Genomic DNA, 16,767 nt, shown 5'->3' on the forward strand with positions numbered 1-16,767 from the left:
GGCCATTCGGCCTCACATGTATTCGGTCATTTGGTCTCACAGGTATTCGGCCATTCGGCCTCACAGGTATTCGGTCATTCGGCCTCACAGGTATTCGGCCATCTGGCCTCAGGTATTCTACCTTATAGGTACTCGGCCATCTGGCCTCAGGTATTCCGCCATTCGGCCTCACAAGTACTCAACCATTCGGCCTCACAAGTACTCGGTCATTCGGCCTCACAAGTGTTCAGCCATTCGGCCTCACAAGTATTCGGCCATTCGGCCTCAGACATTCGGCCATTCGGCCTTACAGATATTCGGCCATTCAGCCTCATAGGTGATAGGACCTGGCGTACAGACCTCTTGATCATACGAGAGCTTACCGTCCAAAGAAACCTAGGGACGTTCTCGAGGAACACCTAATACAAAGAAACCTAGGGATGTTCTCAAGGAATCCCTAGTCTAGGGAATGTTCTTCAAGAATCCCTAGATCGTAAAACCGAGCGGTGAAGGTCGTCCCCGATGGACGCTCACTATTGTCCACTAGGAAGTTCTCCATAACTCCTAGGTCGTAAAACCGAGCGGTGAAGGCAGTCATCGATGGACGGTCACTCTTGTCCACTAGGAAGTTCTTCGTAACTCCTAGGTCGTAAAACCAAACAGTAAAGGTGGTCCCCGATGGACTGTCACTCTCGTCCACTAGGAAGTTCTCTATAATTTCTAGGTCATAAACCCGAGCGGTGAAGGCAGTCCCGGATGAAAGGTCACTCTTGTCCACTAGGAAGTTCTCCGTAACTCAAAGGTCGAAAAATCGAGCGGTGAAGGCAGTCCCCGATGGACGGTCACTCTAGTCCACTAGAAATTTCATCGGAACTCCTAGGTCAAAGTTGAGAGGTAAAGCCCTCTCACTAGGAACTCCTAGGTCAAAGTCAAACGGTAAAGCGCGTTCACTATTCGCCATTCAGTCTCACAAGCATTCAGTCATTCGGCCTTATAAGTATTCGGCCATTCGGCCTTACAAGCATTCGACCATTCGGCCTAACAAGTGCTCGGCCATCCGGCCTCAAAGGTATTCGGCCATTCGGCCTCACAGGTATTCGGTCATTAGGTATTCTGTCCCTCGGCCTCAATTGCTCGGTTTTCCATGCCCCACGTCGATCGCTGTTATCCATATGACCGGAGAAAGTTTATGCAGAAAAATATTACTTACAGGATCACAAAGCATAAAGCACCTACAGCTCATCCGAGACACATATTAATGTGGCTTCCTCAGTTTGACTTGCAAACGTTCAACCGAAGACCGAGCGGTCTTATTTGCTTGGCCTTATAACCTGACCTATTTTGACATTAATGCATTGGTTTGTTTGGCTACTCTATTTCTCGCCATGTAAAATTCTAGTTGTTAAATTTTTTCAGTGCAGGTGATAGGATCCTGCAAACCACTTGGCCAAGAGGAGTACAAAAGCCGAGAGGTAAAGCCCTCTCACTAGGATGTTCTCCAGGAACCCCTAGGTCAAAGATGAATGATGAAGCCCGTTATTAGGAAGTTCTCCAAGAACTCCTACGACAAAGCCGAACGATTAAGTCCGTTCACTGGGAAGTTCTCCAGGAACTCCTAGGTCAAAGCCGGGAGGTAAAGCCCTCTCATTGGGAAGTTCTCCAGGAACTCCTAGGTCAAAGTCGAACGGTAAAACCCGTTCATTAAGAGGTTCTTCAGGAACTCCTAGGTTAAAGTCGAACGGTTACAAACGTTCTTTGTGGAATCTAATCCGGCCATATAAAACGGGTTAGTCTAATTGTAAACATTCTTGTTTTTAGGTTTAATAGGTTCGGAGGTCCCTATATTTGCGGGTTCGTTTCACTTGGGTCCTCCAATTTTAGAAGTGATCAATTAGATCCCTAATTTAACAAAATTGAGTCAATAATACTCTTTCCGTTAAATGCAAGGGAATCTGAATGCAAATTAAAAATTGCATAAATTGTCACGTATTAAGCTCAAACTCTGCCACCTGCAAATAAAATGATGCCTCAGCATGCCAACTGTTTAATTTGCATTCAGATTCCCTTGCATTTAACGGAAAGGGTATTATTGACTCAATTTTGTTAAATTAGGGACCTAATTGATCACTTCTAAAATTGGAGGACTCAAGTGAAACGAACCCGCAAATATAGGGACCTCCGAACCTATTAAACCTTGTTTTTAATAGTTCAAATTCGATTGCTATTTGGTGTGCAGGACGAACCACTTTGCCAACTTTATGCAAACTGCTCAGTAAGGAACGTCCTCCGTGAACTCCCAATATTCATTGACCTATGGAATGTTCTAAGAGTCTGCTTCCCGATGTAGGGAGAAATGAAAACTTAAGGAGCACCGAACATAACCTCCCCAAATACCTTATCATAAGTCCTATAGTTAACTGTGTTTAACTCAGACTTTGGGGCATATGTATGGTATACACTCAGGACTGAACGGTTAACACTGAGTTATGTTCATCCATCCGCTACATCAATGTTGGACCATAATTGGGTCGGCATTTAAGTTATTATTGTTTAAATCATTATTGGGCCAAAAGACCAGCAAACGGTTAAAATAACCGAAGATATCTTATTAGAGATATTGATAAAGTCGTTGATGAATAACTAATCGAATCTCCAGGTAAGTTTGTTATTATTTGCTCTATGAAACACTTATAAATACAATGACAGGGCCAAAAGTCGAGTATGTTCCACTTACATTCTACTTACAAAAAAAATCACACTCTATCGAAATAGTGATAACAATTCACTTCTAAGCAGAAGCTCTTCAAACACACGCCTAACTTGAGCGTCGGAGCACCTTTTGCAGATACCTCTCCCTCCGGTCCAAACTGAAGGCAACCAAACAGTCTAGACAGAAGACAATAGAACAACAGACTGAAGACAATCGAACGATCGAAACAAAAGGTGAACAAGTGAAGTACGCGATTCCAACGCCTGAAAGCAGCAAAGCCACATAAAAAAAGGTTAATATCTCGATCCTACAAATTCATACCCGAAACAAATTAAATTTTAATTTAACTTAAATTATAAATTAAAATTTAAAATTTAACTTCATAAAATTTAAATTTAGTAAAATATAAATTAAATTAAAATACAAATTAAATTTTATATGACATACTTCCATACAGATAATTTGATATACTTCCAAATTAATATAAATAATATGATAACCATGTGATTTATTTATAAACAAATATTAAAATCCTCATTACTTACGTATGCATTCAAGTTTTATTGCAGATGAAGTATACCCATGGATATTTTGCAATCCCTATTTATGTTATTTTAGTTTATACCCAATTTAAAGGAATGCTTTTGTTTGTAGTTCATATATTTTCTTTTCCATTATCCTCGTCAAAAAGGAAATATGCAACAAAATAAATTCATATTTTTTTTTCTGCCTACTTTCCTGGTTACCGTTGATGCTTTTACATAAATTAGATATCATATTTTTATTATTTTCATTTATACAATAAATTGTCTGTATAGTTTGTGCCTTCTAAAAAATTGCATGTACTCATTGGTATTTCTGCAAAATTAATAAAAACACATCAAAATGTATGTCATCATAATCCTTTTTAGGCTGCATGGCGACAATTTTCATTAAAAAAGTTTCATGAACAGCAAACGTTCCCCCAACCTAAAAATTGATTCAAAAATTGAATTGAATGATGATAGATAACGGAAAATACTGAAAAAAACAATGGCATTGACGACCTTGCAATTCTAGGACTAAAATCAGTCTGCGCTTCTTAAACAACACATCCTTTTCAAGACTGAAGAAGAGTTTAAAACCAAAAATTAGAGGCAAGTGAACAAGTCATTGTAAAATCAGTTATTTGAAGTCAAATACAAATTAGGCAAAATAAGGCATTTAGGGAAATGTCTTGTTAGCTCTCATTTTTCTGCCTTTGAAAGACTCAATTTGAATCAGATGCATATTACTGGAGCAAATAGGTTATCAATCCTATTTGACCAAACCGCAAGTTAATTTAAATATATTTGGATTAACCATGTGCATCATCTCGATGAAAAAAAAGTGAAGAATCAGTTGTTTCATTATTTGAACCTCATTTATACGTAATAAACAAATAAAGATTACATCCGGTAACAAAGCATACTGATTCTTCACCAAAAAAAAATCTAGCAACAAATGGGTGGAAGTATCAAATGCTCAAAATGGACACTTTTCAGCCACATGTCACTCCCCAAGTCAGATACAAATGCGGAAACATTGGAAGCACTAGTTTAAGTGCAATAAAAACCATCGGCCATATTGGTGAACAATGAATGTGTTCCTGTCACCTGCCTTCAGAAGGAAAATACAAATTTATAATTGTCAGGAAGTTAAAATATTATGAATAAAGGAGGCTCAGATTCGCCTTTTTTCAGACAGCAAAGGGAATGGCTTGTGCACAGGCTGCGTCAGTAGCATCTGTGCAAGAACCAGAAGGTAAATTTTACACAGATACCAAGTCACCTAGCCAGGACACAGCTCTTCACTCATATCTGGTCTAATTGCAGAAAACATCATCATTGCCTCGTAATAGCAAGAAGAAGAAGTGGCTTATTCCCAGTAGAAGCAGAAAGCAGTATGTGTTGGTGCGTGTATGCATGTGGAGAGCTGTTTGGTAAACTCAATTATAATGATCATTGGCTAACACAGCTCAAGAGGGTAACATCTATCAAGACAACCTTCTCTCAAAGAGTGGAGCCTCATACTTAAACTAATGACTCATGAGTATAACCCTAATAGCAGGGTTTCAGAAAAAAGACTCAGATTCATCTTTACACAGGCAAGAGACAGAAGAGAAGAGCCTCACCATGGCTGCATCATCAGCATTTGTATAAAAAGGCTACGATTGTAACCGACACTGAATTACCTTGCCAGGACTAAGGCTCTTACTAATGTCCATTTTCTGAACTAAAAGATGAAAACAACATCACTGCCTCCCTTCTGACCATTATTCCAGAACAAACAGAAAGTGGTTCAAATATGAAAATTGTTAGAATTATTGGTTATTGTATTGTGAAAATGAAATATGTATTGAATGACTTGATTTTTACACCCTTCTCCTTAATCCTATATTTATAGGATTATATTTATAGGATTAAGTGAATGGAACACACCTCACACACACTCACATACAGCACATACACTTAAACACAACTCATACACACTAACACTCCTTTCCAACTCACTCTTAGTTGGAACACACTTGAACAATAATTCTAACATGTATTTAAGTGTATGTGAGCAGTGAGTGTAAATACATGACTAAGGAGAAGGGTGTAAAAACCAAGTCATTCAATACATATCCTGTATTCCATTTTCACATGGTATCAGAGCAGGTTCTCTGATCTTCTTCCGGGGTCTCTGCTATCTGCCAGCAGCCGGCCGCCATGGCCGTCGGTAGCCCCTAAAATTTCAGTGGGTAGCCCTTTCTCTTCTTCTTAAATATGTGCCACAGTCAGCACCATTACAGCCAGATCTCTCCACCCGTCGTCGCCGCTTCTTTCCGGCCAGTCCGTCGTCGCTGTCGCTGGCCACCGCCGCAGTTTTAGCCGGTAAGTTGCGGATCTAGACCGTCTCTTCGAGCGACGGCCAACCATGCCGGTTTTGAGAGCCACTTCTCAGTCATGCACCGCCACGAGCATCAGATCTCTCCCATCGTCGCCGACCGCCATCACAGTTTCGACCGGTGACCAGCGGATCTGAAGCGTCTCCTCGAGCAACGGCCAACCTCGCCGAAGTCAAGACCAGACTCCTCTCCACGCGCCTCCACACCGCCTTCCTTCAGCCAGTCTCGGGTGCGTGTTAGTCACGAGTTTTGACCGTTGTCGAGTGGATCTAGACCGTCTTTTCAAGCGCGACCTGACCATGGTGGTCACCGTCTCTATATCATCCGCATGCGCCATCATGCGCCTCCTCTCTGTAGTAGATCTCGAACGCGTGTTCATCACGCGCCGACTTCTCGGCGTCGGCATCAAACCGCGCCGCTGCCGGTCGTCTCGTCGGACCTCCCTCGCTCTGTTCAGACCCTCTAGAGCAGCCATTGTTGCCATATTCGTCTGTCTTGGTCTTCGTCATTTGTCGTTGTCCAGGCGCCATTTGTCATTGTCCAGGCGCCATTTGTCGTTGTCCAGGCACTGTCTGGCGCTGTCCAGGTGTTGTTAGCCGCAGTCGACACCGACGCAGTCAACCACCACTGCTGTCGCTACCGCCTCAGACAGGCGCAACTGCTTCAGTTCTTCTTGTGATACACTGCTAAGTATCACCACTTGGGAGTTTTCCAGCAAAGAATTTTGGACCTCCAACATATCTTTGGATTTGTGATGCCTTTGTTTCAGCATTGTAGCTTAATATTTTGTTTTGTTTTAGTGGTCCAGCAACTGTGATATTCCACATTTCCATCGTTCACACTAAGGGGGAGTACGTTTCCAAGACACTGCAAGTCACATAAATATGGGTGTAGTCCCTGCAGTTTGGTAGACTTCAGCTACTACTTTTGATCCCGTCACCCAGCCATCCTTGATGAGGATTTAGTGTAGTCCCTGCAGTTTTGTAGCTCTTAGCTTTCAGCTACCACTGTTGATGTCGTCATTCATCCATCATTGATTGGGAATCAGTCCTTGCAGTTTGTCATTGTACATCACTGCTTTCCTTCATCCACTTTTGAAGTTGAAGTTTCACAAGTTGTTGTTAGTCCATCTATGTTTGCCTCACACTCTTGACGACAAATCAGCTAGTTCAACATTGAGTTCATCTATTTCAAGCTTAGTTTATACAATTTGTATGCTCCAGGTTGAGGGGGGTGTTAGAATTATTAGTTATTGTGTTTAAGTGTATGTGAGCTATGAGGAATGAAGTCCCATATTGGTGGGAACTTGTAAAGGGGTATGTGTTGGTGGCTATAAAAGAAACCCCTTGCCCCCTTTGTAAAACATCTCATTCTCTCCTATTCTCTCATTTCTTGTATTCTCATAATTTTGAGAAGTTTTGTATTGACAGAGAGAGATGTTGTAAATTTCTTCCACCAGTATAAAATTTCTATTTTTGCCTATTATCATTATTTTCTCTTCTCTATTTTAGTTGTGTGTGCTATTGCTGTATGACTGATACCCAACAAGTGGTATCAGAGATATAGGTTTGTATTCCGCTACTATTGTCATTAGAATAGTGTTGGTAAAATTCTGAGTATGCACTGTGATTGCGGTTTAATCCGATCTTCCGCATCAGAAAAGAGTTATTATTGGAAACGTTTGGTAGTGTGAAAGTACTGTCGGGGAAAGTTCTGGCTAGGAAAGATTTGGTACTTAAGAGTGTCCATTTGTGACTCACCTCTCTTTCCTAGGAATTTCTTGGTGTGTTACTTCACGGTTTACCTGTGTTGTTCCAGTAGACAATACTATTCATAGTGAGAAGTGCATAAGCCAAAATTTTAGAAATTATGACAACAAAATACGAGATAGAGAGGTTCAACAGGAACAATTTCTCGTTGTGAAAATTGAAGATAAAGGCAATTTTGAGAAAGGACAATTGCATAGCTGCAATTGAAGGAAAACCCGCACAAATGACGGAGCAGAAGTGGAAAGAAATTGACAACAACGCCATCGCGAATTTGCACCTATTAATGGCAGATTAAGTGTTATCAAGTGTGGCGGAGAAAGAAACAGCAAGGAAGATTTAGGATGCCCTCATAAAATTATATGAGGTGAAGTCTCTTCACACAAGAATATTCTTGAAGAGGAAACTCTACACTCTTCGGATGAGTGAGTCCACAACGGTGACGGACAACATCAACCATCTGAACACTCTGTTTGCCCAACTATCAGCGGCAGATTTCAACATAGTTGAAAATGAACGCGTGGAGCTTCTAATGTAGAGTTTACCAGACTCGTATGATCAACTCATCATCAATATTACGAATAATAATATTGAAGGTTGTCTACACTTTGAGGATGTTGAGAAGCAATTCTTGAAGAAGAATCCAAAGAAGACATACTGAAAAGTTCAAAGGAAACACAAGCTTTGGTGATGATGAGAGGAAGATCAACGAAATATGGGTCTAGTGGGAGTCAGTCCCATGATAGATCTCAAAGTAAGAAGCATCTCAAATGCTACAATTGTGGCAAAAGCGGGCATGTCAAGAAAGAATGTTGGCACGAGAAGAGTGGAAGAAAAAACTCTGATGCATCAACCTCACAAGGTTGTATGGCAAATACATCAGAAGATATTCTGTGAGAAAGAGGGGAGATCTGGTAAGTCATAAAAGCTCAGAAGATCATGACATGTGCTTATGGGAGATACGTTGTAGAAAGCTCATGCATTTGTTTAACCTGTAAACCAAGTTTTCTTGTTCTTCAAAGCCTTCTGGTTGGAGCATCATTTCATTCCTGCTTAACAATAACCTTGTGAGCGGTGGAACTCACAGGCAATACCTCTTCACATTGTTAGCATAGCCCAAGCACTTAATTCTTTCCCCAGTTTCAAGCTCTACTCGTGCTTTGGTTTCCTTGAACTGGTAATAACAACACTTTTGAGTTCCTCTTGGTGTAATACACCCACAAACTCCTGGAATAAACTTTGCTCCTCCTAGGAATAACTCCGGTGATTCCCTTACATCAGAATGAACCACGTCTTCCTGTGTTTTCTTTTCTAGTAGTCAAACTTGCAAACTTCGATATATGTTGTTGGCTTATCACACAGTGCTCGCATAAAGGTAAAACAACCTTCTTAAGCCTGAGTACAGATTACGTTTCGCCTTGCAAACTTCACTTTGACATATGTCCAAGTACGATGTCACGTCAACACTGTTTCTTCTTGACTTGTCAATGCAACCATTGCATTAGCTTTCTACAACGTATCTCCCATAAGCACATGTCATGATCTTCTGAACTTTCATGACTTACTAGATCTTCCCTCTTTCTCACAGAATATCTTCATCCTCAGATGTATTTGACATACAACCTTGTGAGGTTGATGCATCAGAGTTCTTTCTTCCACTCTTCTCGTGCCAGCATTCTTTCTTGACATGCCCCCTTTTGCCACAATTGTAGCATTTGAGATGCTTCTTACTTTGAGATCTATCATGGGACTGACTCCCACTAGACCCATATTTCGTTGATCTCCATCTCATCATCACCAAAGTTTGTTTTCCTTTGAACTTTCCAGTATGTCTTCTTTGTTTCTTCTTCAAGAATTGCTCCGACAACATCCTCAAAGTGTAGACAGCCTTCAATATTATTATTCGTAATATTGATGATGAGTTGATCATACGAGTCTGGTAAACTCTGCATTAGAAGCTTCGCGCGTTCATTTTCAACTATGTTGAAATCTACCGCTGATAGTTGGGCAAACAGAGTGTTCAGATGGTTCATGTGGTCCGTCACCGTTGTGGACTCACTCATCCGAAGAGTGTAGAGTTTCCTCTTCAAGAATATTCTTGTGTGAAGAGACTTCACCTCATATAATTTTATGAGGACATCCCAAATCTTCGTTGCTGTTTCTTTCTCCGCCACACTCGATAACACTTCATCTGCCATTAATAGGTGCAAATTCGCGATGGCGTTGTTGTCAATTTCTTTCCACTTCTGCTCCGTCATTTCTGTGGGTTTTCATTCAATTGCAGCTATGCAATTGTCTTTCTCAAAATTGCCTTTATCTTCAATTTCCACAACGAGAAATTGTTCCCGTTGAACCTCTCGATCTCGTATTTTGTTGTCATAATTTCTAAAATTTTGGCTTATGCACTTCTCACTATGAATAATATTGTCTACTGGAACAACACAGGTAAACAGTGAAGTAACACACCAAGAAGTTCCCAAGAAAGAGAGGTGAGTCACAAATGGACACTCTTAAGTACTAAATCTTTCCCAACCAGAACTTTCCCCGACAGTACTTTCACACTACCAAACATTTCTAGTAATAACTCTTTTCTGATGCGGAAGATCGGATTAAACCGCAATCACAGTGCATACTCAGAATTTTACCAACACTATTCTAATGACAATAGTAGCGGAAAATTGCAGCTATGCAATTGTTATTTCTCAAAATTGCGTTTATCTTCAATTTCCACAACGAAAAATTGTTCCTATTAAACCTCTCTATCTCGTATTTTGTTGTCATAATTTCTAAAATATCGGCTTATGCACTTCTCACTATGAATAGTGGTTAGTGAAGTGGATGGCTACTTTCAGTGTAGTGTGGTAGTTACAATCATCACAAACAAACAAAATTAAAATTTTGGACCCTTTTAAAGTTTACCCAACAAAACTCCTCATTCCATGGTCCAGCAGCAATCAACAAGAGTCTCCTCATTCCACGATCCAGCATCGAGCAAGCAGAGAGCTGGGACGTGTTGGAGTAGCCACCAAAAAGGAGAGAGGGTAGCGTCCAAAGGAAGGACGTCCAGCTTGGCAACAGAATGGTGTGCAGCAAAGGTGGGAGTCCTCGGTCCAGCAAGCTACAGGCAGCAGCAACTCGTCAGGCCCATGGGAAGCGTCTAGCAGCTGGTCCAACAGGGGCGTTCCAACAGAAGCTTGAGGAGCTCACGGACAGCCCAACTTCAGCACGGTCCAGCTGCCAGCAAAGAAAGGGGTAGAGACCTGTGGAGCTGAAAGGAGTATGAGGGAGAGCCGCCACTGAAGAGGAGAGGGAGCTGGAGGAAGAGAGAAAGCTTGCTCGAGCAGCCACCAACCAGCAGGAGTTTATTGAATTTATGGAGAAAGAGTTCGCGTAGGAGAGATGGACGGTGATGTCCAGAAGCACACAACACGTCCACGAGGAGGCATGTGGCTGATTTTATTGAGCAAGAGAAGAGTGTTTGAAGATGAAGAAAAGAAGTGGTGTCACGCCCTGAAATGTGACGTCCAGCCTTGGGAAGCACATAGCAGATTGGCACATGAGGTTTTGAAAAAACCGGGTTGTTGGAAGTGAGAAAGGGGTCCGAGCCGCCATCCGCATTTTTTGCTTTAAAAAATGAATAAAAGGACTGTGACATGGAGAGCACTAAACAGAATATGGGGAGAAAAGATATTCATCTTTCAATTTAAAGAGGGGTGTGCACACGGGAAGGAGGAGCCGAGAGGTGTAGGGAATTCATTCTTTTGGCTTAAAAAAAATGTAGCTGATTTAACTGGGAGTAGCTGAAAGTGGTGTGAGGGCTGGACAGAGAGTTGGACAATAGAGCTGAGGATATACACCGGTGCTAGAATGGAGGACTACGGTTGAGTTCTTAAGATTCATTTTCTTTGCTGGAAGGGAATTTTTGCTGGTATCAAAGGAGGAGAGTTTGAGTGTCCGAAAAAAAAAGCCAAGAGTGAAAACGAGAGAGAGTAAGAGATGGCTAATTTTGCTAACAGTGTCCCTAGTTCAGTTGACAGAGTATGTCAACTATGGTGATTGGAGTCTGCAAATGAAAGCTTTTCTTGGATCCTGGCGTTTGGGATGATTTGGAGTGTGGGAAACAAGAACCCACAGAGAAGGAAGAGCAAATTTGTGACCCATATTGTTGCGGTGAAAAGGACGCCTGTGAAGGACATGGGAGTCCAGCGGTGAGAAGATAGCAAAGGAGGCATCTTCAAAAGACGCGTGCAGGGGACAATTGTGTTAGGCAACACCAACTTCAAACTCTAAGAAGGGGAGTTTGAAAATTTGAAGGAGAAAATGGCAGATAAACTCGGCAGAAATGGAGAGTTGTCTGCTAGCCGAGTTGTGGAGAAGAATTTGAAATCATTGACAGATGATTTCGAAAGCTTTGTGTGCGTCATCAAGGACCTATCAAAGCTCTTGGGTAAAGAGGTTGATCGGGTTCTAGAGGCGCACCAGCAGCGGAGATTTGAGCCAGTAGATCGAGTGCTTCGGGAAAAGTTTGATTTGAAGAGGAGGAATTCGAAAAACTCAAGACCTAGACGATCCAGGGAGAAGAGGTCGAGAACAGGGAGCAGAGGTCTGAAAAAAAAATGTCGAGATGATGGGATACAGTGCAAGAAGACCAATTTAAAGTTTACGGGGAAATTTTGTTGGGTAAACTTTAAAAGGGTCCACACTACACCGAAAGTAGTCATCCACTTCACTAACCACTATTTGGATTTTTGTGTGCAACTCACTTGTAAAAGTGGTTGTAAGAAGCCCATCCACATAGCAGTGGAGATGTTAGGTTTAATTTTTATTATAAATATGGACATGTAGTTTTGTTATGAAGTGTGACACACTTGTAGTGTGTGCATCGTGGAGAATGGGTAGTGAGAAAGAAGAAAGAAGAAACAAATATATTATTCAATTTGTAGACTCTCTCCTTTCTTCTTTCTCACTGCCCATTCTCCACGGTGCACACACTACAAGTGTGCCACACTTCATACAAAATTACATGTCCATATTTATAATAAAAACTAAACCTAACATCTCCACTGCTATGTGGGTGGGCTTCTTACAACCACTTCTTCATTCACTTTTACAAGTGAGTTGCACACAAAAATCCAAATAGTGGTTAGTGAAGTGGATGACTACTTTCGGTGTAGTGTGGTAGTTACAATCATCACAAACAAACAAAATTAAAATTGTGGACCCTTTTAAAGTTTACCCAACAAAATTCCCCCGTAAACTTTAAATTGGTCTTCTTGCATTGTATCCCATCATCTCGACTTTTTTCTTTCAGACCTCTGCTCCTTGTTCTCGACATCTTCTCCCTGGAACGTCTAGGTCTTGAGTGTTCCGAATTTCTCCTCTTCAAATCAAACTTTTCCCGAAGCACTCGATCTAGTGGCTCAAATCTTCTAGAACCCGATCAACCTCTTTACCCAAGAGCTTTGATAGGTCCTTCGACTCCTCGATGACGCACACAAAACTTTCGAAATCTGGTATGCAATTCAAGGCTCAAAAATGCCCAAAAAGCAGAAGCATGAAATGGATAATTGTATCAAGAGAATATTATTGATAAAAATGTCTTAAGCCCAGGGTTGAAAATAATACACCAGAGCCATGCCTCTAAGAAAATTGATAGTCCAGAAGCTCATCTCTCTCCCATATTAGGTCAATGGCAGTTCTAACATGGGTTCTTGGAAATAGATAATTGTATTAAGAGAATATATTGACAAAAATGTCATAAGCCCAGGATTGAAAATAATACAGCAGAGCCATGCCTCTAAGAAAATTGATAGTCCAGATGCTCATCTCTCTCCCATATTAGGCCAATGGCGGTTATAACAGGGGTTCTTGGAAATAAGTTGTAGAAATTGCAGTTTCTATTGGGGCTCATCTCTGTCCCACCATTGTTCTTAAAATCCCACCAAAGCTAGCTAAACCATTCTGCTATATAGAAATTGCAGATTAAAAGAATCAAAACAAACAATCAAATTATTATTGAATAACAATAAAAGTGAGGAGGTATAAAAGTGAGGAGGTATATGGATCTTATACCTGTAGAGCCCCAATGGAGCAGATGTGAGCATGACAAAAAGGTCATCACATATGTAACGATGGACTCGGTTTAATTTCCCAGACCTGTAACTGTATCAACCATAGTTTGTTGAGCAGGATACCTTACTAATGTCTGGAGGCAATAATGCAAATGAGTAAAGTATGACTTATATAGGGAAATATGTTAACATATACTGAGGATATAGGATTTTAAAAATTTTAAAAAGATTTTAGTTCGTAAAGAAATCGAAAACTAAAAATACCCTAAAAAACAATTTATTTTGTCTTTGTATAATATTTAATATATAGTGTAACAGAGAAATACGTAAAATTCAGCCACAAATGTGTAGAGCCCCAATGGAGCAGATGTAAGCACGAGAAGACTATCACATCTGTAACGATGGGCACATTAATTTTCCAGACTTGTAACTGTATCAACCATAATATTTTTTAGGAGAATACCTGACTAAAATCTGGAGATAGAAACAATCTATCAGATAATTGAAACCTTAAAAAGATAAAAAAGATGAGAGAGAGAGAGGAAGTCCACAAAACTAATCAGTATTATCAAAACCTTCACTAATAAATTGTATCTCTTCGGACATTCCATTTACCCAATGAAAAGAATTTTCAAAATAAAAATCCAAAAATAGAAGAAAAAAAAAACCCAAACCTTGAACGAGATGATAAACAAAAGGGCTCGGTAAAGGTATGGTAGAGTATAAGGATAACTGGCCTTAAGAGATGCATCAAAACCTCAAAATTAAAATCTTCACACTACATTACCAGTATTCTTTTTTATAAAACCAAACTGCGCTCAGTTACCTTTCAATAATAAATATCAACAAAACAGAACATTAGTCATCATAAAACAAAAAAATTGTAAAGAATGAAACAATGTACCGAATGGCGAAAAGTAAGATCCCATGAGAAATCCAACTCGATATATTCGATAGCATGCATCGATCTAGCTGGTTAAATATATCAAGCTCACATATCCTCATGAATAATAGGATATGTGCTGCTCAACCAGCAAGATTTGAATCCTCCCATTTAAAGAACAAGTTCTAAAGCCACTAAAAATGCATTAGCCATGCCCTCGAACCTATTTAACTCTCACGTGATTCTTTTTAGTACGTTCACGTAAACTAGAGCAAACACTCTCAACTCACGTAAAATCACAAGTTTGGAACCAGAGAAAAAGAAAAAAAATGGCATCAGATTTGTTCGTTTCTAGGTATCGATTAAAACACAACACACCTGGGTAACAACTCCGTCGTTCACTGGTTCTCTATTGCAAGTTTCTGTCTGCTTTGGGTGTTGATGTTGCTTTCTGCTGAGGCAAAGCCTGTTTTCTTTCACCAATATGATATAAAGATTCTTAGGCTACCACAGTGTTGTCTGCACAGCTCACCACAGCTACCCCTGGCAGACTCAGTGACATTCTCAACTTGTTTCCAGCAGAACTAACTCGTCCTGAAACAAAACACAAGGTACCATAATTTTTCTATAACGAAGTGGCCATAAAAAAATAATGCTGACAAAGCTTAACTAAATAAAATGTCATGAAAACAAATATTCATGTCACCCCAACCAAATTCACTTCAATTGATGTTTAGAATAAGAAAAACTCAACCAAAGGAAAAACAAAAAATGTAAGATTATTAATCTTTGTTTTGTCAGAAGATCTACAGTGTTAAGAGAACCACATTGTTGCAAAATTAACGTCAAGCCAGCTTCATTTCCACTGAATAGGTTCACTGAATATGCATTGGATTGCAGGAAAAAAGCAAACCACAAAATAGAATAACCAAAAGCTAAAATAGTCTCTCTTTTTCTCTTCTTTTTTAAAATGATTGTCGGCTGCATATTCAGTGAAGCAGGTGGGCAGAAAAAGAGAGACAGAGAGAGAGATGGATATTGCAGAAATCGTGCACTATATAGTAACGGAAAAAAAATGAGAGTGGAAGAGGAAACATTAAAAAAATCAAACCTGGCTTTGACATTTTGTTGCTCCCGTATTACAAGAAATGGCACTTTTGCATAATTAGGGTTTTCTTTTGGGATGATATTTATAAGGAGCGAGATTGAGTTCGGGTTTTGGCAGAGAGTCAGCTTATGGCAGAGAGTCAGCTTAGGTCACAACGGGCAACTCAGAACAATTCAATTTGAAATTTAAAAAGTAAAAAAAAAACAAAGCAATGTAATATATTCTTTCAAGATTTTCCAACATTTTGAAAACAGGAAAAACATTTATATTTTTTAACAATATATATTTATAGCGTTAATATGGAGATTTTCTTTTTTATTACTTTTTATCGACCACAAATTCTTTCAGTCTTGTTTTATAATTGTCTTTTAAAATAACTATCCATGATAAAAAAAATTACTCATAGTAAAATAATTTTGTTTTGTAATTATTCTGTGTAAATTCTATAATAACGCAATAGTAATGTGTATTTTAATAATCATTAAAATAATAATTATTTTACTTTTTATTTTTTGTTACATTTATTGCTAGTAAAAGGCAAAAAGACCAAAATACCTTGAAATATAATTTTACCCTGAAATAAAATAAAATAAGATTCCATGAAAAAAATTAAAAATAAAATGAAAATTGGGGGAAAGCAAAATGGAGAAGGAAGAGAAAATACATAGTCGAAAGTATAGACCTGCGCAGAGAGGTTCCCCAAGCTGTTTAGGTTTGGATTGATTGTCGCACCAAAACGTACATTTTCGCTCCAGCTTGTGCTTCAGCCCTGCCTCCGGCGCAGCAGCCGCAACCACTTCGCTTGTTTCCATTCCTCTCTCTGAACAACCCTAAGAGGAGTGAGGTTATGCTTTTAGGGCTTTCTTTCATTGTGTTTGCACCGACCTAAGCCAAAATCTTAATATATTGTATTTGGTTGCTTTTTAAAAATTATGTAAATGAGTATAAAATTAATAAGGGAATACAAAATTATATGTTAAAAATTATATTATTGTATTTTATTATTAAATGGGAGCATTGCAGTCATAAACATAAATATCATTTAAATTATATAAAATTATATACCTCAAACAACCTGAAAATAAATATGTTTCAGTATGAATGTTGAGACCGAGATACGAATCTAGCGAATTGCAACCGCTTTTTCCTATGATGTCGTTACCGTGCTATCTCCCTTGATGTGGCAAGCTCTCAGAGAGGAAAATGGGCTGGGTACCTGCAAAGACATTACGACGCTCAAGTTAGAAAAGGATCTATTGAACCTTTCAAATTCAAAGTGAAGAAGAAGATTAATCTTTTCTCTCTTAATTTCTCTTAAGGAAGAACGTGTTATGTGTCG

General features: G+C 39.5%; 1 long non-coding RNA gene across 4 annotated transcripts; it reads right to left on the reverse strand.

Annotated features, from left to right (window-relative positions):
* Positions 1-3,955: 3,955 nt before the first annotated feature.
* LOC124837048 (uncharacterized) lies at positions 3,956-16,314 on the reverse strand. 4 transcript variants are annotated; one of them, XR_015781657.1, is made up of 5 exons: positions 16,111-16,314; positions 15,432-16,002; positions 14,699-14,914; positions 13,439-13,528; positions 3,956-13,327 (listed from the first exon to the last, which is right to left on the reverse strand). It is a non-coding gene; the product is annotated as an uncharacterized LOC124837048 (long non-coding RNA). The 4 variants fall into 4 exon arrangements; XR_007028712.2 differs by having other exon boundaries at positions 3,956-4,327; positions 16,111-16,313; XR_007028713.2 differs by lacking the exon at positions 15,432-16,002 and having other exon boundaries at positions 4,006-4,327; positions 16,111-16,309.
* Positions 16,315-16,767: the final 453 nt, after the last annotated feature.

This window comes from Vigna umbellata, chromosome 8 (assembly GCF_029865625.1).
Source record: "Vigna umbellata cultivar VRB3 chromosome 8, Vumbellata_1.0, whole genome shotgun sequence".
Lineage (NCBI taxonomy): Eukaryota > Viridiplantae > Streptophyta > Magnoliopsida > Fabales > Fabaceae > Vigna > Vigna umbellata.